The 16,230-nt window shown below is 41.9% G+C and overlaps 1 protein-coding gene across 2 annotated transcripts in view; it reads left to right on the plus strand.

Annotated features, from left to right (window-relative positions):
- ERI3 (ERI1 exoribonuclease family member 3) overlaps positions 1 to 16,230 on the plus strand; it is a 211,312-nt gene that overhangs the window by 58,717 nt on the left and 136,365 nt on the right. The window lies entirely within an intron of this gene.

Below are 16,230 nucleotides of genomic sequence, written 5' to 3' on the forward strand. Positions count from 1 at the left end.
TCTTGCTTGAGAAAAGATGAATGTATAGGATTAATTTTTATCCCCCCCCCCATAAGACTGTCAGCAGGTTTAAAAGGGGATGGTCTTTCTCTACTTTCATATTGAAAGATATCAGCTTCTGTACATCAAAATTAAATTAAAACAATAGTTGTGATGCTGACATATATTTTAATCTGCATTGTTTGGGGCCTTATTAGCCAAGAGCTCTCTTTTCCTAGACACCTTCTATAGAAAATCAGCTACAGCACTTCACTTCAGTCAACAGCAATACAACTTAATACTGGAGGAACTGATACAGCTCCATGTCTTTGTAACTCCCTGACTTGGTCTGCCACAATTTTGTATTATTGAACTACACAAGGTGCCTGGCATTATACTGATGTAAAGGGGTTAAGAACATAATAAGAGCCTTGCAGGATCAGACCAAAAGCCAATCTAGCTGAGCTTCCTGTTTTCCACACTAGTCAAGCAGAAACTCATGGACATGAAAGCAAGGGTTCTCCCCTGCTCCTGTTCCTCAGCAACTTGTGTTCAGTATTCTTCCTCTGATCCTGTAGGCAGTATATAGTCATCATGACTTAGAGTCCTTGATAGCTTTATCCTCCATGAATTTTACTAACCTCCTTTTAAAGCCATTCATGGCATACACCATGTGGCATGTGAAAGTGTACTTCCTTTGTGGTCCTCTCATTCACACCCAGTATGAAGAAGGATTTGAGACTTAGTGGCCAGCAGGAGACACCACAACCATTTTGAATCTGTTCAACTACAGTGGGTTATTATGTTCCTTAATTGAGTGCATGTACATAAAAGCCACTTATCCCTGTTTATCAGTAATATCTGGACAGACAGAAAGCACTGGGGCTCATGTGACCCGATCTTTGCCTCTCTAGCAGAGTGATGCCGTTTATATTACAAGAAAAAGGTTGTGCACTTGCCATATACAGTGCTAACCTGACATCCACAACTTGTTAGCTGTGCTGCTTGGCTTTCAATCACACGTGAATTTCTACAAGTCATAAGAGGGCATGCTGCCGGAGAGAATCCATGCTTATTCTATTCAGCATTGAGAAGGATTCTTGAGCACTTACTTGCTTGGACTGATTACTAGTGCTAACTTGAAAAATTGGGGCTGAACTGACAGCAAAAGACCCAATGTGGAAAGAAAAGGTGTTGCTCTTTTTTAGACAAAATAATTACTTTTTTGTATTTGTTAGCAGAACAGTCTGTATCTGAGCCCTCTTTGAAGCCCTGTCTAGAGCCACCATAGATTGACCTTGTTGCAGAGATTTAGCAGGGCTTAATTTCCTTTAAAGCATCAGTATGAGAAAATTCAGAATTTCATTGGCCTAAATATACATTATTTATCCCTACAACTTACTCTACATCTTGTTTTGGTATTAGAGCATCTGGCCCTAAATCTGCAACACAGAGTTACCTTTGTGGGCAAGTCAAGCCTTCCCTGACCTGATGCCATTCAGATGTTTTGGATTGCAGTTTCCACCAATCCCAGCCACCTGTGCTGGTTGGGGCTGAGGAGAGTTGTAGTCCAAAATGTCTGAAGGTCACTTGATTGGTGAAGGTGAATGAAGGTAAGTTTCTCATATGTGATGGATCAGTGTCCCTACAGATGGCGAAGTGATCCCTTAGGTCATATCTATATAGCCTGTGTCTTTGGGATTAGGTAAGGAATTGTCATTGTATCAGTGCTGATTCTGGTACTCCATAAGGACATTTTTGTGTTTAATTCTTATCTTTTCCCTTTGTGTGCCTCCAGAATCATTGCCACCTTTCACCATCACTTCAGTCTTTATTGCAAAAATCTCAGATTGTTGTCGTGCATGCCTCCAAGCTTCCAGAATAAAATAAACATATATACCTTAGCTTGCTTACCTGCATCATTTGGAGTTGTTTACCTGGAGCATTTGGAGTTACATATTCTGGTTGTCAACTTTTTAGACTCCCTGGTAGTGAATCTTCTTTTGTTGTGTCCTGTCCACATTTTTATTTAGTTATTTAACCAAATTCATATATCACATGATCAGAAATGCTTCCAAAAAGGATGGAAGGTGCTGCTCAGCTGGAGCAGCTTGTCTAGTTTTTGTTGTCACATTTTAAGGGGGATACAAACAAAACTGGAAAGGATTTGAATGAGCATCAAAGATGGTAAAGAGCTTGAAATGCATAAAAAACATAAAAGCTGAGTGAACTAGCTTTGCTGAGATTTATCAGGTCCATTTGCGCTTGTTTGCAAATAGAATGTGGAAGAGGCTGACATAGAGAAGAAAGACCAGGATCATTAAATACAGAACAAGAAGCAATAGTTCAAGTGTGTGCAGGCCTATTTTCAGTTGGATACTTGGTTGGCAGGAGTGAGGGACTTCATTCTAAAACAGTTAAGCAATAGAGCTAGCTAGTTGAGGTGTATAATTCTATTATGGAAGCCTTACAAAATATATCTAGGACAAACATATCATACACTTCTATGATTCTGTGAGGGAAAAGAACATAATGAGGATTTTCCTTCCTGCAATGTGGATTTGAGGCCTCGTGGCCAGCAGGAGACACCACAGATCCTTTTTGAGTTTGTTAACGTCATTCTTTGCGTTTCTTCTACATGCATTTTCATTCATGTGGGAGAGAACATTCCATTGTAGCCTCAGAAGATGTTGTAAATGGCTCATCTCCCCCACCATGCATTTCATCTTATTTTAAAATGTTATTTTACACAACAGTTTCAGAGGCTAATCCTTGGATGTTTCTGGGGCCAAGTGGGAAACCTGTGGTTTTGTGATTCCGGCTTCATGGAAGTAAGGGCTTCAGCAGCTACCTGTTAATGAACAGCCCGTCACTTTGTCCCAGTGGAGATGGGCTGCGGAAGCCTTAGTGCCATCACATCTGATTAGCAGCATGTTGGCGAACATGGCTTGAGCTTGAGTGAGAGAGCGCTTGCTGCCAGCCCTGACTCGTCTCATTTCCCCATTTACTTTTATCCATCACTATGAATGCTGAGGCTCCCTCCTGAACTAATTAAGTTTGCATGTGTTTAGACACATTGCCAAATAAGATTTAGCAAAGCAGAACTGAGCTACATCTCTTTTCAAATGGGATTGGTGAAGAGCTGATATGCTGCCTCAAGGACCAAAAGAGGCACAGTAGCTTGGATGTGCAGCATACCTCAGATGTATTCCTCAGCAAAGTTCAATTATATTCTAAGAGTGCACTGGAGGGAAGCTAACTAATATGTCATTATTGTGCAAAGGATAAACAGCTGTTTTGCTTATGATAGATGAGTGTGTGAGTTTTCAGGAATCATACTGGTTCAGATCCAGATTTTTTAAAAGTCAAAGGCCAGACTAGTATCAAATAAGTTGCAAAAATATGTGGCAGGTTAACAGGTATTAATCTTTTTATTCCAGATAATAACAGGAAAATTAAACGATATATTTCTGAAAATATATCTTCTGCACTTGAGGGAGCTCTCTATCTTGTGTTTCTCTTTAATGGGCATTTTAGTACAAGGAGCAAACATGTGGTTTTTTTTACAGTTCCAATTCATTGTTGGAATAAGAATCAGTGGCTCTTTCTCTGTACTTTCCATCCTCTTTCTTTAAGTGTTTCAGAAAAAAAATTCTAAGATTTTATCGCTTGTTGTTGCAGTGGGGGTGCTAACCTGTGACCCTTCATATATTGCTGAAGTATAGTTCCTAAAGGCCCCAGCAAGCATGGCTGATAGGAAGAATGTGAGTTGTAGTTCAGCAGCATCCGAGGGGCCACATCCTGCACCTCACCTGGTAGGGGCACATGAAGATGGACCTGAAGAAAATCTGAAGTGTTAGGTAGGTATGTGTAGGGATAGAAAAAAAAGAGTTCTTCAGTATCTTTGTTCTAAGCTTTGAAAGGCCCTAAAAGTAAATACCAATACTATTTTAACTCCTCCTAGAAACAGAACCAGTGAAGGCAGTGAAGTACTGGCTTGATGTGTTCAAATCATCTGGTCCCAGTTAGCAGTCTCATGGTCATATTCTGAATTAACTGGAGTTTCCAAACCATTTTCAAATGCATCCCCGTACCCAGTGCATTGCAGTACTCCACACAGGAAGTTACCAGGTAATGGATAACTGAAGCAAGGCTGTTTCTGTTCCAGTAGATTCGTAGCTGGCATACTGTCACATTATTTTGTTTAGCTTCAGGGTTCCAGGGTTCTTCATTAGATGTTGACAGCAGCTAGGCATAAGTGAATATCCAGTAGTGATGAGCTTAGGTCAGAATAGTATCATGGACCTGTTTGGAATACGTGGTGAGTTGTTGCCCAGAAGGCTCATTGTAACCCTGGGGTCAGAAACCAGGTGCTGATTCTGTACCCAACATGTGCATGGGAGGATTTCCTGACTCCCAGCCCCCACTGATCAGCAGGAATCGGATTGGCAAAAGGAAGACAGCTGTTCTCCTCCTGCTTACTAGCCTCCTTTCCTTGTTAAGATGCAATTTCTTTAACGAGGAAAAAGCCCCTGAGTGGGAACATCACCTTTCTGAAGGGTTGTCCTGACAAAGGCATTTCACATCAACGTAGTCTCATGTCAGGTTTGGCAAATACCATCACTCATTCTAAAAACCTCCCCCCACTAAGGAAAAGAAAAGTCCATGCACCTGAGAGGAAATGAATTCTCCTCCACAGCTTGAATACATCATGACAGCAGTGGATCTAATGAGAGAGGGCCATTCATTCTGGGTGTTAGAGTTTCCTCCATCGATACAGAAATGCTATTAATTAAAAAGAAACTACCTGAAGCTCGAGATAAGAGGCACCAGACCTGCCAGGCTGAAATGTGTGAGTGGAGATTCAGCCTTGTTAAGCTTATGGGACCTTAGGCCTGAGAACAAGTGCTGTGGGAAGGGGATTCCAAGGAGCTACTTGAGAATGTGAAACTGCAAGGCAAAGCTTGGACTTGGGGTAAGCAGCTCATTCTTGGAAACCAGTGTAGCGTGGGATTTATAGCAAACTGCGATGTGTATTGTTTGTTATGAGCAGTGAATTGTGTATTTTGTGTTACAAACCACTGGGTCTTGCTTCCTTGGAGGGGCCAGATGAGGGAACTACCTCAGGCTTTTTCACACCAGGCTTCCCTCTGAGTAAGCCTCCCTGTTCTGCCCTGTATCTCTGTAGAAAATCTCCCCGTTCCAACAGTATGGTGGGATGGCATTGTATTCTTTATCTCTCTCCTCAAAGCAAACCAGCACCTGGTGAGTCATTCTTTCCTGTCTGCTATATCATTATATTGATGCATTGTGCTATATCCTGGATAATTCAGCCTGTCTAGCTTCATCATTACCATCCAGGAGAACCAGAAGTAGAGCATAGATATTTCAACCTTGTCTGATTTTCTGGAAGCTGATATAGAGGCTTGATCTCCACCCTGTTCATTCTGCTCTTATTCACAACTTGCATATAATATAAAAATAGTAGGCATCCCTGAGAAGGTCCTCCACACATACAAGGAACAGGCTGTCATACTGCACCCCATTTATATCATGAAGGAACTTCACTTTTGTGTTGACTTGGAGTAGCACCCAAGATAACTTAGTATAATAGTTGCCAAGCTGGGTCAGACTAGAGATCCATCTTCTGTCTGACAGAAGATGTCATTATTGCCGCTGGCTTGACTGACTTCAAAGGGGGATTTGGCAAATGTGTCTGTAATGCCTATTAGCCATGATAGTTCAATGGAATCTACTTGTTACTGTGGGCAGCAGCAGAGGAAGGCTGTTGCCTTCACGCTCTGCTTCTAGTGGGCTTTCCCAAAGCATCTCAATGACCACTATGGGAAAGAGTATGATGGGATAGATGAACCTTTAGTTTGATCCAAACAGACTATTAAATCTGTTTAGGGCTGAGGTTGAGAAGCAGAACAAGTCCCACCTGCAAAAGCTAAATTTCTAAGACATGAAAATGCTTATCTGATTATTTCCATGGCAGGAAAGACTTGACTAATTCATTTCTCTCCAGGAAACTACTTGCTCAGAAGTTTTTATTTTGATAAGTAAGTGGTTAAAAAGCAAATGCTCGCTTTCTAATATGGTGATAAAACATACTAGAAACATTTATAGCTCTTGGTGCATTTCTTGGGATGCACATTAGTGAATCCTTAGCAGTGAATTATACCATTGCTTAATTTGATTTTACTGTTTTTAATTTTCCCTTGTCCAAGTTTTACAAGAAGAGTTGGCGATGCCACGTTCAGAATATATCAAGAACAATGGAAAGGGCAGAAGCTTTCTATTACAAGCTCAGAGAATAAACCACTTGACTTTCATAGATCCAAGGTCTTAAGTTACCAACCATGTTCTAGGTTTAAGTTAACTGAAGTCCAGTATTATGGCGGCACCCAGTAAGATCCACCTGCTTGCTGAAATCCATGTGTGCAGCAGGAATTCTGCTTTCTTTCCTTCACCTTCCAGTCTCCACCTGTGACTCCAAAATCTGTTCTGGAGATTTTGGAGGTGTGCAACATGCTACAGATTGGAGGAGAAGGAGGTATCATGTTGCATTTGCTCATGCTACACTGGACCTCACTGTTAATACTGTCGACTCATGCACAGTTCTAATATCTTCTAGTGTGAAAGACTGCTTCCCGAGATGCTAATACTGGTGGATGTGTGACTTTTTAGGAATAGTGCTATTGTGCTTGTTGCCCTGTATTCGTTGAGTGAAGGATTTTGCTCCCGAATCAAGAAATCTACATCTTAAAAAGAACCACACAAACCTAACCAGTCACACAAATAAGTTGCTTTGAATAATGCCAAGCAGTTAAAATTTCTGCCTGGAGAATTTGTCAGATCTCACAACTGATTACATGACAGGTGTAGCAATGGCGAATTAAGGGCAGGATTATGTGTATTCTGCAGTCAAGCCATGCAAATGCAGAATTCACAATCCTCTAAGAATCTTAGCAGATAGACCACTTTTCACATATTAAGCCAAGTATTCTCTCTTTTTAAAAGTTAAGATATGCATGAGCAGTATGCAACTGCTGCAGGCAGTCCCTTTTCTGCCCTTTAGCTCCTCCCTTCACGCAAACAACAGAACAAGATTCCTTACTTAATCATAGCTCCCCAATATGTGTGAATCTGGAAAGTATGGTTAGTGGCTTCAAAACAAGCCAGGATATTAAGCCTTAGTTCAAAGTTGCTTGTCTTGAAATCATTAAGCATTGTTTCAGTTCATACATGAATGGGAAACCATGGTTAAGTGCTGATCCTTGGCTTGTTTTTCCGAGTACATATAATACCTATGCTGCTACATCACATGCTTCACCATAAAAATTGCTGTCAGCATAATATGTTCTGGAATAAACAAGTAGAAGACCTATGTGTGTACTGTGTATGTACTGAATTCTGCTTCATCTGGCTATTGCTTTTATTTATTAAAAATATTATACCCCACTTTTCTTCACAAAGTGGCTCAATTTTCTTCACAAAGTGGCTCACAACCAATTACCAACATGCAACATTGCAAAATTAAATATTTTTTAAATTTAGGCCATAACTTCCCCATTAGAGTTAAAATCAACAGAACATTAGTGGTAGCCAACACAATAGTTCCATTAGTGCAAGGATGTTTGTTTGCACAGTGTAAATTTCCCTCCCTCCTCTTCCCATGCATCTGTTAAATCTGTTCTGGATTTTTTTGCGGTTCCTTGGGGGCCACAGTCCCATCTAGGACTACTTGTACAGCTGAATCTGGAGACGGTCACTTTCCAATCCACAGCACCTCCTCTTGTCTAGGTCCACAACCTCCCGTGGGTAGACAGGTAGAAATGAATGCCATTTCGTTTTGGTGATAAAGGTAAAGGGACCCCTGACCATTAGGTCCAGTCGTGACCGACTCTGGGGTTGCGGTGCTCATCTCGCTTTATTGGCCGAGGGAGCCAGCATTTGTCCACAGACAGCTTCCGGGTCATGTGGCCAGCATGACTAAGCCGCTTCTGGCGAACCAGAGCAGTGCACGGAAACGCCGTTTACCTTCCCGCCGGAGCGGTACCTATTTATCTACTTGCACTTTGACATGCTTTCATGCTAGGTTGGCAGGAGCTGGGACCGAGCAACGGGAGCTCACCCCGTCACGGGGATTCGAACCGCCGACCTTTTGATCGGCAAGTCCTAGGCTCTGTGGTTTAACCCACAGCGCCACCCGCCACCGCGTCGTTTTGGTGATACTTCAACTCAAACCTCTAAATGACTTTTCCCAGCAGATACATAAAGATATCATTGAGCATGGGAGGCCAAATTGAACCTTTTGCAGGCAATGAGCTTTTTCTAAACCCCTGACTATTATTTTACCTCCAAATCTCTCACTCTTCAAGACAAAAGGAAACTTAAACTAGTTTTGTAATCCAAGCACCTGCTTTCTCAGTCCTGTATTTTCTAATTTTATGGCTCTGCATGCTAACCTTTTCTGCTGCTTTCTTTTTCTTGCTTTGTTTGGGAATGGAGGGTTGTATGTCGAATCCTGCAAGTGTCTTCCTCCCCCCTTTCTCCCTCTCCCTGTGGTTTCTAGGAATTGGTTTTGGGTGAGATGCTTGTAACTAAGCCGTTCACGTAGGGATTACCTTGCTATGGACGGCAAACTTCAGCTTGTCTAATCTTCTATACACAAAGGGTAAGAGCTTCATCCCTGTATCTGAAGGGGTTGGTGGTGTGTTAGCTGAAAGCATAATGAGCTTTGACACAGTGTAAGTTGAGAGAGCACAGTGGTATTGGTTTGGAAATTAAGACCATGGGAATGAAGCCAGACAACAGTATCACAAGGGATAGTAAAACGCTAAGAAAGGGGGCGAAACATAAGAGAAACTGATATCTAGGGTAGAATATTAGAGAGAGAGAGAGAGAGTGATTAGTTATTTAATAAAAATTAATTTATTACTCATAATTGGGGTGGGTTGTGGCATTGTCCTATTTTATTGTAGTTGAGATTGAGAAAAAGTATGCGGAGACTGGCAGTGGTTGTACTATAGGGTAGCATAGCCATACAAAAGTCTGTAAAAGCTACTAGTCCATAAGCATTTATTTTATGTCACTGTGAGCATGCTTTTCTCCCTTAAAACTGTGATAGCCCACTAACCCACACATACTGCATTAGTCATTTGTATCACACCAGCAGCAAGGGGAGGGAGTGAGGGTGAAGGGGTTTATTGTTTTGTTTTTGTTCTTATTTTTATTATGTGTGTTGTGTTTTTATCTTGTATTTTTCCTGTGAACCGCCCTGAGATCTTTGAATGAAGGGCAGTATACAAATTTAATAAAGAAGTAAATAAACCCTTTAGATATTTGAAGATGGCTATCATATCTCCTTTGTCTCCTCTTTCCCAGGCTAAGCATACCCAACTGTCCAGCTTGTCAACATCCTTTTAAAATTGTGGAGCCTAGAACTAGACACAGTACTCCAGGTGTAGTCTGACCAAGGCAGAATAGAGCAGTACTAGTACTTCCTTTAATCAGGACATTATTCTGTTGATGCATGTTCCACGTGAGGTCTAAGAAAATCAAGAAATAGGAAAGTTAGCTGATTAGATATTTTAAATTGATTTTTCACCAGCTTTGTAATTGATTATTCATCAATTATATTTATATTTGCATATTGCCATATATTCATATAGGTGTTTTTTTGAGGTTATTGACCAACTTCCTTCCTTGATGATATTTTAATAAGAATGGGGAGACACAATCAGTTAGCATAGCGTTCTGCTGGATGACTTTTTGAGCATAGGTTGGATTGTATACCTGCTGAAGCTTTCTGGACCATGATAGGGAAGAGAACTTACACTTTGGGTTTGCTGACACTGCATTCTGTCAAATGGACAGAACTATTTCCTGAAAGATATACTGGGCTAAAGTGTAATAAAATACAATGTAAGGTGGTAGCTAGCATGCTGTGTGATGCAGTGAATACTTGACAAGCTACAGAAAGGATGCCCTTAATTTGTATTTGGCATATGGGTCTTAAGTTGCCAGATGTGATCTAGATAATTCTTTCAGTGCGTCGGGTTAGGTAGATAATCTTGGAGCTCCTTTTCCATTCTGTTAGCTCTAGAGATCTGGAGTTTTTTTGTGTGATGCTGAAAACTCTAGGGCTCTGTGTTCTTTGGCTGGCTAGGTTGTAGCAAAATCGAGTTAAATGGCAGTTATCTGTTTAAGTTGTTAGTGAAAGGCAGAGGTCAGAGATGAAACCTGTTAAGAATACAGGATGATCTGTTTTGGCTGTAGGCTCCACTTTATGTGTTTGACCAGGGGTAGGCAACCTAAGGCCCTAAGGGTTATTTGTGGGGCCTGCCTGGTGTTTTTACATGAGTAGAATGTGTGCTTTTATTTAAAATGCATCTCTGGGTTATTTGTGGGGCATAGGAATTCATTCATTCCCCCCACAAAAAATATAGTCCAGCCCACCACATGGTCTGAGGGACGGTGGACCGGCCCATGGCTGAAAAAGGTTTCTGACCTCTGTATTTGACCAAGAACCTTCAATATTGTTGGAGGCAGTACTTTGAAGCTGAAAAAGCAGTATATGATAGTTCATATGGGGGCGGGGACGACAAGCAAAATGGATTCTGGGCAAAGTTAAATAGCAAGGAGTATTAGGTATGGCTGAAGTTAAATTATTTATCCTTTCTGTGCTGCATCGATGCCAACATTATCAGGCTGTCTGAACAATGTTTCACGATTTCTGCCTTTTGAGGTGTGAAGGTATCTGCATGTTCTTTAGCTATCGTTGTGCTAGGACTTTGGTGGCTTATGGAAACAGTGCAAACTTGGAACCAACATCCTCCTTCTATTAATTCTGCAGGTACAGATGAGGTCAAACCATCCTCTTGAATTGTGACATCATTTTGCAACCCCATGAGCTGCTGCATCAGTTACATTTTATGGACCATTTAAACATTCTAAGTAGTGACTAGGGCCATTCAAAGGGGGGGGGGGCAATGTATCAATTTTTGGAGCATATGGTAAGTTTCGCAACTTGTCTTTATGTGACACACACTCTCCAGGTTAAGCTTCTACAATTAGTTTTAATGTCCTCAGAATTATTTGGCACTTTTCTTCTGTTGTTGTGATGTATGATGTGTAAGCTGTTACATTGAGCAGAAGGAAGATCATACCTATTGGATGCTGTGAACATTTAGGGTTGCTCAAGGAGCCATGTTCACCCTTATTCTATGTAGCTGGAATCAAGGCAGCCTGAAGGGTCAGCTGGTATGGCAGCTCACTTTCATTTGACTGTATTTGTATTGTGCAACATACCAGGTCTTAGAATTGCTGACATTTCTCATGGGACCAAGCAAGCAATGCAGATAGTGGGGGAAGGATGATTACCTTTGATTGACAAGTCAGTCTGAAGTATTACAGTCACAGGTGCAAGATGGATGGATGGAGCTGGCATATAGGAAGTTCTTGGGATGTCAGTGACACGAGGGCAAGGTAACGGGCACAAGCCATTAGGGTGTGACAGTGTGTCTCTCTCTCTGCAACTGTCCCTTAGCACTGGGAAATGCTAAACAGCTAAGGCGGCCAGACTGAAGAAATACAGCACATTGTCACTGTGTATAAATTAGCATATTTGCCGATACTGGGATACTGTAGACTTCGCAGTGGTTTTGCAGTGCTTGGGGAAAAAAATGCAGCTTGAAAGGATATAGCTAAAGTCATCTGCACCCACATTTTGTATGTGTCTTTGCTTTAGATCTCTAGCACGTTAATAGCTTAAGGAAATCTAAAACTACCCCGAACCCGCTGGCTTTGTTGGCTTTGTTTCAGGGATAGTGCGGAGGAGGATAGTAATTAATTTCAGCCTCTGTGGCCAAAGTGCAAGATAGTGCTGGCTTGCTGCTTCTGAGGAACCATTGATTTTAGGCTATTGTAAGGGCTCTGGTTCGAAAGCTCTGTTGAGCAAAGAGAGTCTTTGGGTGCCTGACAATCCCACCCCCCCGCCACATTTTCTGAGTGTCTCTTGCAAGCAGCCTCAGGCTGCCTGTCTCTTTGTTAGCAGTGTGACAGCAATGTGACACCATGAAAATAATTACTAACAAATCATGGTGGTGACTACAAATAGCTCACCGTCTTCAGAGGGATGTCAAGGAGCATTAGAGCACGATCATAGGAGATGCATGAAGGCTGGGGCTCTTTCTCAGTTCTAGGATACTTGCAGACCTTGCCTTCATACCACCAGTGTGGGAAATGTCTAAATGGTCAAATAGCTATCAGGCTTAGAGGTACACTAGGATCACTGAGTCACTTGGTGATTACTATATTACATGGAAGCAGGATAGTTTGGTGAGAGCCTCATGCTAGGTGAATTCCTGAAGGATTCTGTTTCTTCTCTCTCTCTAGTGCAGCCTTTCCCAACTGGAGCCCTCCATACACTTTTAGGCTATAACTCAACTCCCATCACCCGCTGCTAACATGGTCAGTGTTGAGGAATGAAGGGAGTTGTAATCCAAAACATCAGGGGGCACCAGGTTGGGGAAGACTGTTCAGGTGACTTTAATTTTCTTTTTAAGAAAGGCAAAACAGGGCTGGTATGTGTGTATATATATTCCGAAATGAGCTGTGGAGATGCTAGAGCTTTTTTATGCAAAGAAAAGTTGTAGGAATATGCCAGGAAAGACTTGAGGGGGTGCGGGTGGCCATAGGTTCACATCTGTGTGTGTATAGGTGCACAAACAAATCAAACACCACAAAATCACATTTTATTCTGTGCATTAATCCTGGAGATGCAGATCAGGTCAGTTCACTCTGAAATTCAGAGCAAACCAGTTCATTTGGCATCCCTACCCATGGTAGATGAGGTTCAATGGTGATGGAATGCAATTACAGTCGTATGGCAAGTTGATTCTTCATATCTTGCATGATCCATGTACTGCTGAAAGTTCTGTTTTCCCTTTCCTGGTGTCCTGTGCTTTGATGGATCTGATTGTGAGGCACTGACTCCGAGCAGATGATAAATGCATTATGTAGAAGAACTGTTGCATATGGAACACGGATGGGTATTGGAGATCCCTGCTTTTTCTAGGTCACTCCTGCAGTCAACACTTTTATCCACTTCCCTTCATTTACACAAATTATTATCTGGCCTTTTGCATGTGTACATAACGTTGCTAACATGTTGAGCTGCATGTAGAATGTGAGAATGAGGGGAAGGGTCAAAGGGAGAATTCGTTCAGGGAAGCTTAAAACACCCCCCCCTCACATTCATGTAATATTTATGGAAGTGCTAGGAGTCAGATGCACTGACCTCTGGGGTCGTGCAGTTAAACAGCTCCTGCCCCCCTCCCTCCCTGCATTCTAATTGCTGCACTTGTCCTTTGGCTCTGGAGGTTTCTCACTGGCAGAACACATGCAAATGGTGACTGTTTCTGGGCGGGGTGTTTTGTCACAGCAAGAACACAGCTCGTCTCACATTGTCTGGGCCCAAATGCCAGAGGTTGCCTGCTGTGAGATTCCAGAACCCAGGAGAAATTTTAAGCTCTGCTGTCACCTGCTGCTTCGCTGGCATTGTGCAGCTTTCTGCTTGGCTCTGTTGCATTTCTCTGTCATTCTCTTCTTTTAAGAGTGCCTGACTCTTCAGTGGAGAGGGTACCCATGTTCCGCTTGATTTTTCTGTTTTCTCCTATCAGCTTTTTCAAATTGATGTTAATGTTCACTTTGGGAAGGCATGGGTGATGGGCTGGCAACGTTCTGGTTCTCCGGCATGCTTTGTTAGCTGGAGAGGGAGTTGACAACTTTGGTGGGAAGGAAGTGAGAGATGCTTCATGTATTGGGTTTAGTCAGGCCTTGACAAACAGTTTTTCTCAAAATGTGTTTGCAACCTAATCATCCGTGCAGCTGCCTGTTTGTGTTTGACTTTTTTCTATGTCTGTTTTTGATTAACTCTCGTTTGCTTTGGCATAGCCCACCCCCACTGAAAATGGACACTTCAAGATAGAGCATCCTTTTTTAAATATCAGCAAGGAGGAGGGGAGTGGCCACAATTCATAGAACACATGTTTGCATGCGAGAGGACCCAGGTATAATCCCTTGCACCTCTGATTAAAAGCACTCAGAAACCAGGTGATGGAAAATATTTTTGTCTGAGATCATGAAGAGCCACTCCTAGTTATAGGAGACAATACTAAGCTAGATGAATCAAGTGTCGGACTCTTGCATAACTCAGTTTTGTATGTTTAAACTTAATGATGCTTATATGTTCAAGAGAGCATGAAACTCTTAATCTCAGGGTTGTGGGTTTGAGCCCCACGCTGGGCAAAAATATTTCTGCATTGTACGGGGTTGGATTAGAATCAGTTCCTCATGGTCCCTTCCAGCTCTACAATTCTATGATTCTATGACTTTTCTGTCCATTATGTGACTGCTAACCTTGGTATCCTGATGTACCACTTGGTATACTGAAGATCTTATCTCACTTAAAAATAGAATAAAAAAAGCAAATCTAGCCCTCACAGTTGTGAAGATAGGCTTGAAAACATGTAGGGACTGCTTAATGAACTCTCTTATACAGGAAATGGCGTCAAGCAGAATTTCTGATGGTCAGGTGACAAGACAGTGGTCCCCTGCACAACTGTTATCCATTCTCCATGATCAGCAGGAGCAGAGTTAAATTAAGAAAATGCATAATGTAGAATGTCTGTCTTGCAGAATATTGCAGATTTTTGGAGCACAGATTGAGTTACCATAGCACAGAATTATTGAATCTTTTATGTGCAGCTTATGTATAATTCTGTTTAAGATGCAAGAGCTGGGTGCAAGACTGTTGCTCCGTGATGGAGCGCATGCTTTGCATGCAAAGGGTCCCAGGTTCAACCCTCAGTATTTCCAGAGATGGCTGGGAGAACCCTCTTCCAGGACAGTTGTTCCCAGCCATCATAGACAGTCCTGAGCTAGATGATCTGACTCTGTGTAAGGCAACTTCCTAGGTTCATAAGTTGGCGTTCTCCTGTATTACAGGAAAGATTTGTCTTATTTCATGTTATTTACATCCTGCTTTTCTGCATGAAAATTTATTCACAGTGGTGTACAAAATAAGCAATAAAAGTAAAACAACAAAATGAATTAAGATAAGTCAGTAAAAGCAGCCAATAAAAAGCTGCAGTAGAGACAGGATAAAACAATTTTTAAAACTGTAGTAAAATAAAAAGAAAAGCACACACATAGGAGGAAATCCCTGTTATCTGTTTCCTAAGAACTTTAACTTTTTTAAAAAAATGTAAAATTCAAGTCATCCTGCTTGTGAAGGAAAGCTTATTCTGAGGCATACTAGACATTGCAACTAGGAGCCATTGGGAGCCTTTTCTTCCACAAATTTGCTTGAACCCTTCCAAGGCTTCCAAGATGGTTACCATCTTGTGGTAGCAAATTCAGTTACTTAGCTATGCATTGTGTGAAGAAGTTCTTCCTTTTGCTTTTCCTGAATCCTGAAACTCTGATCCTCTGAAAATCTGAAAGTTTGCTGAATCCACTTTAGTGGAATAATTATAGAAACTGAGGTTCCCAAGTACAAAATGTGTTCTCTGAAAAGAATTCAAAGTTCAGAGACTTTAAAAAAATAACATTCAGAGACTTACGTTGCAATCCTAACCCTAGCTGTTGCCTGGTGAGGCTTTATAGGAGTGCTGAGGACACTGTTGGGTTTGCATCCCTGCAAAACATGCCGACTGGGATGGGTGGTAGAGGTGGAAGGGAGATTGCAAAGCTGTCATGTAATGGCAGTGGGGTTGGCCCCCAGGACATCTAACTGGAGGACTTTTTGCTGGCTGCCACCAGCGGGGAACCCAAGGGCAGAAGCTCTGTACTGGTGGAGATCAGCAGGGCTAGATGGAGAGATGCCTTTGCTCAATCCACTCGCACACACTCACCCCATCCCACCCCAACCTGGCCAAAAGGAGTTTGAATTGCTGTTAATCCCATGTTGTACAAAGAACCTTTAATGTCTGTTCTGAATGGGAGCCGGGGTAGCCTATGTGGTGTTCTGAGCCAGTATGTCCAATGGTTAAAGTTGATGGGAATTATAGTCCAACAATATTTGGTGCATACTGCTTTGGCTACCCCTGCTGCAGATAGTTCATATCTCAGGCTACTTGTTTCCTTGACCTCTTATTTTTATTTTTGGGTATTGTGCTTGTTGTTTTAACTAGAACTCCAGGCACATTTACAAAGTAGATGCAAAGATGACGCTTAAAATAG

The sequence above is a fragment of the Podarcis filfolensis genome, assembly GCF_964270895.1.
Source record: "Podarcis filfolensis genome assembly, chromosome: 6".
NCBI lineage: Eukaryota > Metazoa > Chordata > Lepidosauria > Squamata > Lacertidae > Podarcis > Podarcis filfolensis.